Source organism: Sorghum bicolor, chromosome 1, assembly GCF_000003195.3.
Source record: "Sorghum bicolor cultivar BTx623 chromosome 1, Sorghum_bicolor_NCBIv3, whole genome shotgun sequence".
Taxonomy (NCBI): domain Eukaryota; kingdom Viridiplantae; phylum Streptophyta; class Magnoliopsida; order Poales; family Poaceae; genus Sorghum; species Sorghum bicolor.
Window position 1 is genome coordinate 9706285 of NC_012870.2, and position 14810 is coordinate 9721094.

Sequence of the window (14810 nt, forward strand, 5' to 3'; positions counted from 1 at the left end):
TGAGAAAGGTGTCCTTATCATAGTTAGATGTAAATTTTTATTGAGAAAAGTGTACAAGCGTTGCGATTGGCCTTTAAATTTTTATTAAAGGTCAATCGCAACGCTTGTACACTTTATTGAGATCGGTGTAATCAACGCACAATCACTCTAGCTCCCCTGAGCCTAGGATCAACGTATATTTGGGCATGCGGCCTAGGATCGTCAGGTCGGCACGAGGCCTGGTTTTTTGGCGCGATGGCCAATGGGCCCAAGCTAGCATGGCCTGGAGGAGCAGGCCGTGTTTGGACCTCACCCTAGGCATGTGGGCTGGCACAGCACGGCCTGCTCCCTAATGGTAGGCCCAGTGACGGCCCGCTCCCTGCCCTCTCGTCTCCCTCAGCCCTCCCATAGGCCGCAAGACAAATATGGCCCAGGCAGCCTAGCTCCCCGCTGCACGCTCACACCCCCCACTCCATATATATAAAGAGGCCACCACAGGCACCCCCTCCTCGCCTTAAACCCTAATCAAAATTCACGGTCACGCCTCCCTACCACATTCACTCTCGCTCGTCGGCTCATTGCTCTCCTCGAGTCCTTGTCAATCCATCTCCAAGATGAGATCCAACTATCAATCATCGTCATCGTCTCAAACTCCGGTGACCTTACCGTCGCTCCTCACCTCTCTCTAAGTCCGCTAATCCCTATCGATCTCCCTATCTCTCCTCTGTCCTCTCGGTGACCATGTGAGTTTGCCTCCCCGTCACTCCTTCTGCCACCGCTCGCTATCCTTGCTAATCTGTTCTCGTTGCCTTTGTGTGGCCCTCGTCTTCTCTGGCGCCGAGCTCCGATTGCATAGGTAAGAGCTAACCCTAACTCTCTCATTCTTGATCCTTCATTCCTTCTCAGTTCTCACCTTATAGCTTATGTCTTCTCCTATTTATGCATGTTGGTTGCCGATGCCTCGTCCTCTAGCGTTGGCATAGAGCGGGCAAGACAGTCTCACACGTCGTTGAGGAACGAGGCTAGAGAGCTATCGTCCACGGCCGAGGACTCGATGGTGGGTGAAACTGACGACGATGTTGTCTACCCTGTCATCGGCAACAAGGACCTGATTGCCACAGGGCTTACCATGACTATCTCACCTTACCATCATAACTGGAGAACAAATATTCACCTTTCTAGTAAAAGAAAGTAAAAGATAAAAACACCTTACCATCATGTTTTGTATGTTCATGTGTACTAGCATTGCTTTAGATGACTGCTTGTTATCTGCAAAACTTTGTGCTTAGTAATGATTGTTGGAGATAGTGTGATTCATGTTCTCAAATGTTTGCTTAAAACCATGATGCATGAGTGGATGTGTTGTTAACTAGGTAGTGTCATAGTTGTTACCTTTTTGTCCTTAGAAAGCATGCGAGTGTTGAAGAGCCTTTGAACAGCACTCATGTCACTTTAATCTCATGGTTATCTCCAAGTAGATTCCAATGATAAAGAGCTTGAGTTTGTGCATGGTTGTTAGCTCTTGAATGTTGTGTATCCATCCCCTAATTTGTGTATTGACTCAATCTTTCATATCTCAATCGTTTTATCTCCAACTCTCTTGAGTCTCTGGGTGTTTATCCATCTGAATCTCATGTGATCTATGTTCTCTAGTACTATGTTTTAAATCACCTCCTTGTGGACCTCTAATCTCATGACTATCTCAGTTTGATACCCCTCTTATGCATAGTGCTCGCTGCTATGCAACTCAATTTTTACCATGAGAGATTTCCTTTGGGTTGTATGTTCAGTAATGGTGCCTTGGTTAATGATTGATGGTGCCGTGACGAAACCGAGAGCCCCTTGTGGCGGCCGACACCTGGTTGTGCTGCTCGGCACGCACTGGTATCGTTGATTACTAGCCAGGCTCTATTATAGAACTACACCAATGTGTCTTCTCATCATGAGTTTGTCCTTAATTATCTATCCAGATTTGATCAGAAGATCCTTACTTCACGTGCAAATAAGAGAACTTCCTATGAAGTTACAAAGAGGATAACCTTTGAAGAACAGGTCACTGACATAAACATTAATGGACTGCAAGAGATGGTAGACAAGTGACACTATTTAACTATCCCTGCAATGATGATGGCCATTTAATGAGCAACATTGGTCATCCACGCCAAACCAAAAGGACACACAACACTTAATGTTGGACAAGTTATCTGTTGAACAAGCATCGATCATCACCATTGTGCTTATGCTCTAGTTTTCCTAGGTCTTGATCTTTATGTGCATCATGGTCATACAGCTACAGTCAACCATCTTTAGCATGAATCCTTATCTCCTGGTTTTGGGGGTGACTGATGGTTAAGCGTCAACCGCAATTGTTGTAGTTAAGAGTGGAGCTTTGGAAATTTTAGTGCTGAGAGCCAATTGATTGGTTGCTAGTCACAAGGCTAATCTTAAGCAAGGCAATGATGGATTGACAACCGCAAAGGATATATTTTGTCAAATAGTGAATTAAACTGTGGAGTTGAGAGATGTCTTGTCAGTCAGGAATGCTGCCGTTTTAGCATCGAACAAGTTTAGCATGTATATGTTCTGCCTACACAAATGGTGCCCGTTTGAGCTGAATTTTGATCAAAGGTTGGAAGACTCATGGATCTGTAATTCTACCAAATTTCATGGAAATGTGAGTGGTGTTTGTTTTGGTGCCATGGATTACAATATGGGCAATGTCTTGCTGTATAGATAGTGCTTATATGATGAAACAAGATTCTTTGTACCCATTTGTGCCAGTGCAAATCAAAAACAATTTGAAAGGTGTCAATCAATAGATTTCCAATATCAGAGCTACCGACTGATCCTAAAAAGAAGCCTCAAATGCAAAAGTAGTTCCACTTGATTGGTTTTGCTATGGTACAAGTCAACCTAACTCTTATGTAATTGCATCATGAAGAAAGGTCATGCTTAACCTACTTGGTGGTAAACTGTTTCTTTAGTTGGTTGAACACTTGCAACTGTTGGAGACATATAGGCCCCACTATCATCCTTTGTCAGTAGTGGTTATCCAATTCTTACATGCCTTGGTTACCTTCTATGTGTTACCCAAGAAGTTACATCTGATTCAACCCAGATAACTGTTGTTGTTTGGATACAAGAATCCCATTAAAGTAAATGATCATGGAAGGCATGAAACCAACAGAGTCAGCTATCACATTCACTGTTCTCTTAATCGAGTGGTCAGTACAATGTTGTCATTAGAGAAAGAGAACTGCATGCATGGAAAGTTACAATCCAACCATTTTGGTAGAGGACTGCTTTTCAAATCTTGTGAATGAGCCTGGAATCACTATAATGCGCAACCCTTAGAAGCTTGTGAAGTGGTGTGAAGTTCGTATGGCTTGCATTAGTTTCACTAAATAAGCTAATGGTACAAGTAGCTCCTTAGGCTCTAAACAACCAGAAACAAAGTACATGGAACAGTTTGTCTTGGATTCCTCCCAAAGTAACAATGCTTCACTAAAGTCAAACAAAAAGGGAGATTCTCCAAACAAAGGTTTCCTATGAAGAGCAAGTATCATGAAATGTTTGGACCAAGTTTGCTTCTCTGATGTTCCAAGCAAGGTAGTCCACTGTTATCGCTGATGTTGGGAGATGGATGACATTGTTTTCTTCCCTTGAAAGTCTTTTGCACCGAATCTCGGGACGAGATTCTTTTAAGGGGGGAAGGCTGTAACACCCCAGGTGTTTGTCACTTGCTAAGTACTAGGTTTGAGCTCAAACATGACAAGTTCAATGGTAATAAAGAGGTCAAAGTCAATCTATGAAAGTAAACTCCAACTTGGGCTTGGTGTATGCAACCTTGCTTGCATATATGCCTTTTTAAAAGGTATGCTTTGATGATGCTAAAGGAACCTTTCCATGTGTCTCATATCTGTCCCAATCTATGTTGGTCTCTGGAAATGTTTGGTGAAGTTTGGAATCAAGAAGTCACATGAAATGATAAGTTATATCCTTGTTGGAATGACTCTATTAAGGAAATGGAATCATGGGTCACCAACCAAACCTTGCAAACTTGCTCATATGACACTAGATGAATTATACAACAAAAGTCGTGAAGGGTACATGTTGAGCTTATGTCAAGAAAATGCTTCAATTGGCCTAAAATCCTATTTGGAGCTTTATCGGGTTACTACTTTGATCAAAGTGAAAGATTGACCTCTGTTGCAGTTATGAGGTTTGACCCTAAATGAAAGTTGTAGTATTGCTTCTGTAGAACAAACTTTATTTAAGGATCAAGAGCTAGTTTGGTACCTATCCTAATCAAATTGAGCTCTCAAGAATCAATTCAGTGCTGATTTGCTACCTCCATATTTTGGCTAAGTCCCTGAAAGTGACAGCAGTGAGTTAGCTCCTTCATGACATTTTATTATCCAAATTCTTATGGTAACTCAATTAGATTCCTTAATATGAGTTGGACTACTCTTCTTGATGAAATCAATGGATCAAGTATCATCAATTTTGGAGTTCATTTGGGTATCTAAAAGTAGCTCCCAAAACAGCAAAAGATTATTTTATCGCTAAACGGACGTCGACCCATTGGCATGCCGCGTTCTCGTGTTTTTGTTAAGCAACTCAAGTTGGTCCAAAAGTAAAAGTTGTGGATAATTGTTTGGAGAAGGTTATGTAAAAAGTTGCATCAAGTTTGACATGGTTTGGACCATCAATTCTTGGTTTTCCTAATCATCTTCAATACGTTGACACTCGTGATTTGGTATCTAATTATCTTCTAATCTGTTGGTCTAATGACTTAGCACGCTTAATCAAAGTTGTAGTGCACGACGGGCTGAGCAAACTTCGTTTTTGGCCCAAGGTCCAATTCGGCCCATAAGTGGCCCAAACCGGCGTCCCACCTTCCCTACTTTGCTGCACGCCACGTGCTCGACGTTTTGCCTGCGTGTCGCCCATGCACCAGCAAGACCCCCACCTCATCTGCCATGACCTGCTGCTGATGGGGAGGGCTGCGACCGAGCTCCTCTCCACTCCCATTCACTCGCCCTCCCTCTCAGGCGCTCACCCTTGCCATTGCCACTCGGGCGCGCAAGTGTGGCCGCGTCCACCAGGGACGTCCGACGAAGCTCCTTGCCGTCGGCGTTCTTGCCTCTTGGAGCCTCATCCATCTCAGCCGGCGTCACCATCGACCTCCGAACACCATGCTTCCTCCCCTGCGCTGCCTCCTGAGTCGTGTCGTCGCTTGCAGACCTAGGTGGCCGGAGCTGCCATGGTGCGGGCCACTGCCTCCATGGCCTACTGGCCTCGAGCGGCCGTGGGTCGAGCCAGGGCCGTCATCGGGTGCGCAAGGGTTGCCTCCACCCTCGCTAGCCCTTATCTCGCCGCCGGAGTGCCTCCTCCGGCCGTCCACGGCGAGCTCCCCGTCGATGCTCTGTTTTCTCTCCCGTCAGGGACCTGCTGCAACAATTCGAAGAAGAGCAGGGGTCGTTTTGCGAAGCTGTGACTCATGTGAATAGTACCTGCAGGGACCTCTTGGTTGTAGTTTGTTTTGCGGATATCTCAAGGGTCTCTGTGCAAATCTGTTTTTCTTTCATATGACTGAAGTTTGGAAAATCATAATAAACTGTAGAGAAATCGTAAAATAGCAAATGTGGACTTTTTGGAATCCTTATGAAATTCTCTATGCAGTAGATCTATAATATGGCATGGTTTAGTTTGAAGTTTTAGTCGTAAAAATAGATTTATGCAGTTAGGTTTTTAATTCCTTGTTATATTTGTCTTTTTCATAAATGCTGTGTTGTTGCCCAAATAAATGTGAAAATATTGTGACATGCTTTTCATATGATATTTGATGACTGGTAAAAGTTTTATGAATTGAGGAACAATAGATTAAGAGTTATAAAAATAACAAGTACCCTGTGTTCCTTTGCTCCTATTCTGAGTGGATCTGCATGTTTGTATTGTTTGGCTCAGTTAAGTTGTGAATCTTGCCTGGATGAAAATATATAAGTTTTAGTAATTTTCATAATCTTTCCAAAAAGATAAATAGCATAATTTTTGGTTAAGCACATGTTTAGTTATAGTGGTTTAAATTACTGTTCCAGTTTCTGTCTAAACCCAGACAGGGTTGCATTGTTTGTAATGTAAGACCTTGTTAGTTGTAGATTTAGCTCTAGATGTTTATAACAAAGTTGTTCAAAATTTTATAAGCTTTCTAGAAAGTGCACAACCATAAATTATGGACATGTGAAACTCAAGTTATAGCTGTTTAATGTGGCATGACAGATTCTGTCTATGTTTTGGACAGAGATGTCTTTAAGGGGTTAATTGACCTTGTTAACTGTGGATTCATATTTATATGATAATAAGAAAGTTGTAGGTAACTTTATGAGCTTTCTAAAAAGATAATAATCATGTTTGCTGGAGTTCTACAACTCCAGTTATGCTTCCTTGAATTGCCTATCAGTTTTCTGTTTGTAATTGTACCTCTACTGTTTGGCAGCATGAGCAGTTTTATTTGTGCAATTAATTCCATGATATAAATGATGTTTTCTGTGAACCTTGTATATAGAAAAGATGTAGATAAATTACTAATATATCTTGTTGTAAAGTTTCATGTCATTTGGCTAAGTGGTTTGTGAGTTACAGTAGTATGAATTTCATCCTTTGAAATGCTTGTTCTCTGAAAATTCCTGGACCAGATTCTATGGTTATGCATGTTTGACTTGGTTAACTTGTTAATCATACTAAGATGATTAAAGATGAATTGTAGATAATTTTATATTCTTTCCAGAATGTCCTGTTTCATAGTTTTTGGAGCTGTGTAGCTCTAGTTATGATGTATTTACTGAGTTGCTGCATGTATATCCAGAATTGCTGAAAATGTATGAATGCTTGATTGCTTACTTTGTGTATACTAAGTGTGACACATGTCTTTAGTAGTGATTAAATAATATACTTGTGACCTTGTAAAATGTGTGCCATGCTTGATATGTTGCTATCCATAGTTGGTTGTGTGATGCTAGTTAAGTAACTTTAGATGCATGTGTCTTGAATACTTTTATGTGATGCATGTTGTGTTACTATTCTTCATATTCATGCACTTGCATCTTGCATCTCATCTAGGTGCGCTAGATGAATCACGTGAAGGTCTTGGTGTGGGAACAAACCCGAAGACAGTGGTGGGGTGGACCCATCCTGAAGGTGGAAGGACTAAACAAGTGTTGTGACCTAAGATGTCACAAAGATGGAGCCACTAATTGAACTGACTCCGTGTTGATCCCAGGCAAGCCCCGGAGCATTCTAAGTCTCCCTATTCTCGCTAACTTACTATATATATATTACACTGGTTCTACTATATTGCATATAAGTAATAGGAGTTGCCTGATACCGTTGCTGCATATGTACTCCTTGTTATCCCTACTCGTTATCTACCTTGTCCTATGTAGATAGGCGCGGAGTCTATGCTTAGCTTGCTTAGTCCGGTAGAAGTCGGGTGATGTCCTGTCACCTGCGAGATATAGGTGGATACCTGCTTGATTAAGCAGTGGTTGCTGGGGAAAGAAATAACCAAGTGTGGAATGCAATAGGAGACCGGGCAGGGTCTTATGGTGGGTTAACCATGGTGCCCCTGCCTGTGTCGATTAAGGACCGATCGTCGACGGCCCTCTTGTCATGTTGAACGCATGCCCCACACTTAGCTGGAAGGATAAGTCGTTCCGACCGCGAAGCCTGAACACTATCCGGGCCGGGAATCGAGCCGCCATGCGCTGTATTGGTGGTGGTTGAGGAGAACGACGAGGGCGCGGCGCGCAACCTTGGTATACCTTGGATACCTCGGTCGTCGGAACGGTCCTCGGATACTGGCGGTGCCTGCCGAACCCGCGAATTGGTCCTGGATAGTGCAATATGGTGACCTGTAGCTCACTTTGGCCGGTGAGTGTGGTTTGTGTGGGGAATAACTCGCCAGCTGGTTAGAAATCGATTCGAATCGCCATCGCTCCTGGATAGTGAGCACTTGACTTGAGCTTCGTCATCGTAGTAATGATTATGGAACACTTGGATGGTTATGGTATGATGATGTTGGAAATGCCACATCAAATATGGGTACTACTGTTGTATCTTAATCAAGTGATTGCTCTAGTACAAGTGCTAATATAGATGACAGGTAATGATTATTAACTTGAGCTAAATACCTAAAAAGTTACTTACCTGTAACCTAAGCTTTTTATGCAAAAAGTGTTGTCAAGCTAGCCCCACCAATAAAGCCTTGCATACTCCTTGGTGTCATATTATTTCTGGTTTATGACGGGTAAGTCTAGCTGAGTACCTTCTCGTACTCAGGGTTTATTCCCACTTGTTGCAGGTTGTGATGTATCATGGCTACTGCAAGAGTTGGATGACTCCTACCATATTAGAGGAGTAAGATCATGGGCATGATCCTTCTTTGTTACCTCATCTATGTTGCTTTTGTTGGAGTTGACCTGGATACTGGCATGTATTTGAAATAAGGGCAATATTAGTTTCAAATTACTTTGCTTCCGCTACTTTTCAACTCAAGTTGTAATAACTATCTTGAACTCCGATGTATATCAAACTACTTGTGAAATGGATGTAACATGTGACTTGTTATGTTGAATCACTACGATCTTGGCTTGTAAGATGGTTGGTTTGAAATCCCTCGTGATTTCACGGACTACCGGGTTTATGAGAGTTCGATTACGTTAAAGCAACTGCTTTGGCGGGAGTTTTTCGTAGTTGATCTCTTGTAAATTGGGCGGTTCTGTTACAGCTGGTATCGGAGCAATGTTCAACATTAAACTTGTCATATGTGTATTTAAAACAAAATATTTTGTTTTAAAAAAATCATTTTTTGACAACTTATAGCTATTATAGATATAGGTGTGTTCAAATCTGAAATGATTTTATCTAAGTATGCCAGTGGTCATTTCCTTTATGCCCAAATAAGGACCCTTAGGTGGCTTATTTAATTACTAACTTGGGGGTTTCTGCATCATATTTCTATTTCGTTGCTCATACGGCGTGCAATAGTATGAGTGCCATTCATTTGAATGGTAATGTATGGATCATTTTTCCTCTACGCCTCGGTAAGTGTGAGCTGTGAGAGCATGATCAGATACACCGCTGATCTAGGGAAGTGCTTTGGGTACTGGATCATGTGCACATTTTATATGTGCCTATGAAAAGGTACCGCATGATGGGTGATTCCGTCATTAGAGGCGATGCCGTCGCTAGGACGATGATGTTGGGTAGTAGCACTACACATACAGGTATGGGGATACACGTGTGTGGAGCGCATAGCTTTTTAATCTTGTACTGCATGTTTCATACTGTGGGTGGGCTGAAATGAGTTTTCTGCAGGTATGCTAACCACGAATGCGTAAATTGAATATTACGACTAGCTATATGTCGAGAGTGTACGTGTTATGCCACCGACATAGAACGTGATTGCCACCTTAGGCTGGCAATTTTGTGAGGACGAATAGGACGAAGCATGCATCATCATGATTGTTGCCTTATGTATAACTATGCTTCTCTCACCCTTGTTCTAGTAATAAATAACTTGTGAATCAATGTGTGTCACCTTGCTTGTGTGCAGTTAGATACAATGCTTTGCTCCATGTTGCTTGAATAGCTATAATTGAAGGTAGGGTGTGATTAGCTTTGTTTTGCCCGTGTTGTGGTTAATTTGTGCACCCTGTCAGTATGATGCACATCTCTAAGATGACTAGTCTTTTAAGCATAAGTTAAAAAATTTGTTTTCACAACTGGAGAACAAATATTCACCTTTCTAGTAAAAGAAAGTAAAAGATAAAAACACCTTACCATCATGTTTTGTATGTTCATGTGTACTAGCATTGCTTTAGATGACTGCTTGTTATCTGCAAAACTTTGTGCTTAGTAATGATTGTTGGAGATAGTGTGATTCATGTTCTCAAATGTTTGCTTAAAACCATGATGCATGAGTGGATGTGTTGTTAACTAGGTAGTGTCATAGTTGTTACCTTTTTGTCCTTAGAAAGCATGCGAGTGTTGAAGAGCCTTTGAACAGCACTCATGTCACTTTAATCTCATGGTTATCTCCAAGTAGATTCCAATGATAAAGAGCTTGAGTTTGTGCATGGTTGTTAGCTCTTGAATGTTGTGTATCCATCCCCTAATTTGTGTATTGACTCAATCTTTCATATCTCAATCGTTTTATCTCCAACTCTCTTGAGTCTCTGGGTGTTTATCCATCTGAATCTCATGTGATCTATGTTCTCTAGTACTATGTTTTAAATCACCTCCTTGTGGACCTCTAATCTCATGACTATCTCAGTTTGATACCCCTCTTATGCATAGTGCTCGCTGCTATGCAACTCAATTTTTACCATGAGAGATTTCCTTTGGGTTGTATGTTCAGTAATGGTGCCTTGGTTAATGATTGATGGTGCCGTGACGAAACCGAGAGCCCCTTGTGGCGGCCGACACCTGGTTGTGCTGCTCGGCACGCACTGGTATCGTTGATTACTAGCCAGGCTCTATTATAGAACTACACCAATGTGTCTTCTCATCATGAGTTTGTCCTTAATTATCTATCCAGATTTGATCAGAAGATCCTTACTTCACGTGCAAATAAGAGAACTTCCTATGAAGTTACAAAGAGGATAACCTTTGAAGAACAGGTCACTGACATAAACATTAATGGACTGCAAGAGATGGTAGACAAGTGACACTATTTAACTATCCCTGCAATGATGATGGCCATTTAATGAGCAACATTGGTCATCCACGCCAAACCAAAAGGACACACAACACTTAATGTTGGACAAGTTATCTGTTGAACAAGCATCGATCATCACCATTGTGCTTATGCTCTAGTTTTCCTAGGTCTTGATCTTTATGTGCATCATGGTCATACAGCTACAGTCAACCATCTTTAGCATGAATCCTTATCTCCTGGTTTTGGGGGTGACTGATGGTTAAGCGTCAACCGCAATTGTTGTAGTTAAGAGTGGAGCTTTGGAAATTTTAGTGCTGAGAGCCAATTGATTGGTTGCTAGTCACAAGGCTAATCTTAAGCAAGGCAATGATGGATTGACAACCGCAAAGGATATATTTTGTCAAATAGTGAATTAAACTGTGGAGTTGAGAGATGTCTTGTCAGTCAGGAATGCTGCCGTTTTAGCATCGAACAAGTTTAGCATGTATATGTTCTGCCTACACAAATGGTGCCCGTTTGAGCTGAATTTTGATCAAAGGTTGGAAGACTCATGGATCTGTAATTCTACCAAATTTCATGGAAATGTGAGTGGTGTTTGTTTTGGTGCCATGGATTACAATATGGGCAATGTCTTGCTGTATAGATAGTGCTTATATGATGAAACAAGATTCTTTGTACCCATTTGTGCCAGTGCAAATCAAAAACAATTTGAAAGGTGTCAATCAATAGATTTCCAATATCAGAGCTACCGACTGATCCTAAAAAGAAGCCTCAAATGCAAAAGTAGTTCCACTTGATTGGTTTTGCTATGGTACAAGTCAACCTAACTCTTATGTAATTGCATCATGAAGAAAGGTCATGCTTAACCTACTTGGTGGTAAACTGTTTCTTTAGTTGGTTGAACACTTGCAACTGTTGGAGACATATAGGCCCCACTATCATCCTTTGTCAGTAGTGGTTATCCAATTCTTACATGCCTTGGTTACCTTCTATGTGTTACCCAAGAAGTTACATCTGATTCAACCCAGATAACTGTTGTTGTTTGGATACAAGAATCCCATTAAAGTAAATGATCATGGAAGGCATGAAACCAACAGAGTCAGCTATCACATTCACTGTTCTCTTAATCGAGTGGTCAGTACAATGTTGTCATTAGAGAAAGAGAACTGCATGCATGGAAAGTTACAATCCAACCATTTTGGTAGAGGACTGCTTTTCAAATCTTGTGAATGAGCCTGGAATCACTATAATGCGCAACCCTTAGAAGCTTGTGAAGTGGTGTGAAGTTCGTATGGCTTGCATTAGTTTCACTAAATAAGCTAATGGTACAAGTAGCTCCTTAGGCTCTAAACAACCAGAAACAAAGTACATGGAACAGTTTGTCTTGGATTCCTCCCAAAGTAACAATGCTTCACTAAAGTCAAACAAAAAGGGAGATTCTCCAAACAAAGGTTTCCTATGAAGAGCAAGTATCATGAAATGTTTGGACCAAGTTTGCTTCTCTGATGTTCCAAGCAAGGTAGTCCACTGTTATCGCTGATGTTGGGAGATGGATGACATTGTTTTCTTCCCTTGAAAGTCTTTTGCACCGAATCTCGGGACGAGATTCTTTTAAGGGGGGAAGGCTGTAACACCCCAGGTGTTTGTCACTTGCTAAGTACTAGGTTTGAGCTCAAACATGACAAGTTCAATGGTAATAAAGAGGTCAAAGTCAATCTATGAAAGTAAACTCCAACTTGGGCTTGGTGTATGCAACCTTGCTTGCATATATGCCTTTTTAAAAGGTATGCTTTGATGATGCTAAAGGAACCTTTCCATGTGTCTCATATCTGTCCCAATCTATGTTGGTCTCTGGAAATGTTTGGTGAAGTTTGGAATCAAGAAGTCACATGAAATGATAAGTTATATCCTTGTTGGAATGACTCTATTAAGGAAATGGAATCATGGGTCACCAACCAAACCTTGCAAACTTGCTCATATGACACTAGATGAATTATACAACAAAAGTCGTGAAGGGTACATGTTGAGCTTATGTCAAGAAAATGCTTCAATTGGCCTAAAATCCTATTTGGAGCTTTATCGGGTTACTACTTTGATCAAAGTGAAAGATTGACCTCTGTTGCAGTTATGAGGTTTGACCCTAAATGAAAGTTGTAGTATTGCTTCTGTAGAACAAACTTTATTTAAGGATCAAGAGCTAGTTTGGTACCTATCCTAATCAAATTGAGCTCTCAAGAATCAATTCAGTGCTGATTTGCTACCTCCATATTTTGGCTAAGTCCCTGAAAGTGACAGCAGTGAGTTAGCTCCTTCATGACATTTTATTATCCAAATTCTTATGGTAACTCAATTAGATTCCTTAATATGAGTTGGACTACTCTTCTTGATGAAATCAATGGATCAAGTATCATCAATTTTGGAGTTCATTTGGGTATCTAAAAGTAGCTCCCAAAACAGCAAAAGATTATTTTATCGCTAAACGGACGTCGACCCATTGGCATGCCGCGTTCTCGTGTTTTTGTTAAGCAACTCAAGTTGGTCCAAAAGTAAAAGTTGTGGATAATTGTTTGGAGAAGGTTATGTAAAAAGTTGCATCAAGTTTGACATGGTTTGGACCATCAATTCTTGGTTTTCCTAATCATCTTCAATACGTTGACACTCGTGATTTGGTATCTAATTATCTTCTAATCTGTTGGTCTAATGACTTAGCACGCTTAATCAAAGTTGTAGTGCACGACGGGCTGAGCAAACTTCGTTTTTGGCCCAAGGTCCAATTCGGCCCATAAGTGGCCCAAACCGGCGTCCCACCTTCCCTACTTTGCTGCACGCCACGTGCTCGACGTTTTGCCTGCGTGTCGCCCATGCACCAGCAAGACCCCCACCTCATCTGCCATGACCTGCTGCTGATGGGGAGGGCTGCGACCGAGCTCCTCTCCACTCCCATTCACTCGCCCTCCCTCTCAGGCGCTCACCCTTGCCATTGCCACTCGGGCGCGCAAGTGTGGCCGCGTCCACCAGGGACGTCCGACGAAGCTCCTTGCCGTCGGCGTTCTTGCCTCTTGGAGCCTCATCCATCTCAGCCGGCGTCACCATCGACCTCCGAACACCATGCTTCCTCCCCTGCGCTGCCTCCTGAGTCGTGTCGTCGCTTGCAGACCTAGGTGGCCGGAGCTGCCATGGTGCGGGCCACTGCCTCCATGGCCTACTGGCCTCGAGCGGCCGTGGGTCGAGCCAGGGCCGTCATCGGGTGCGCAAGGGTTGCCTCCACCCTCGCTAGCCCTTATCTCGCCGCCGGAGTGCCTCCTCCGGCCGTCCACGGCGAGCTCCCCGTCGATGCTCTGTTTTCTCTCCCGTCAGGGACCTGCTGCAACAATTCGAAGAAGAGCAGGGGTCGTTTTGCGAAGCTGTGACTCATGTGAATAGTACCTGCAGGGACCTCTTGGTTGTAGTTTGTTTTGCGGATATCTCAAGGGTCTCTGTGCAAATCTGTTTTTCTTTCATATGACTGAAGTTTGGAAAATCATAATAAACTGTAGAGAAATCGTAAAATAGCAAATGTGGACTTTTTGGAATCCTTATGAAATTCTCTATGCAGTAGATCTATAATATGGCATGGTTTAGTTTGAAGTTTTAGTCGTAAAAATAGATTTATGCAGTTAGGTTTTTAATTCCTTGTTATATTTGTCTTTTTCATAAATGCTGTGTTGTTGCCCAAATAAATGTGAAAATATTGTGACATGCTTTTCATATGATATTTGATGACTGGTAAAAGTTTTATGAATTGAGGAACAATAGATTAAGAGTTATAAAAATAACAAGTACCCTGTGTTCCTTTGCTCCTATTCTGAGTGGATCTGCATGTTTGTATTGTTTGGCTCAGTTAAGTTGTGAATCTTGCCTGGATGAAAATATATAAGTTTTAGTAATTTTCATAATCTTTCCAAAAAGATAAATAGCATAATTTTTGGTTAAGCACATGTTTAGTTATAGTGGTTTAAATTACTGTTCCAGTTTCTGTCTAAACCCAGACAGGGTTGCATTGTTTGTAATGTAAGACCTTGTTAGTTGTAGATTTAGCTCTAGATGTTTATAACAAAGTTGTTCAAAATTT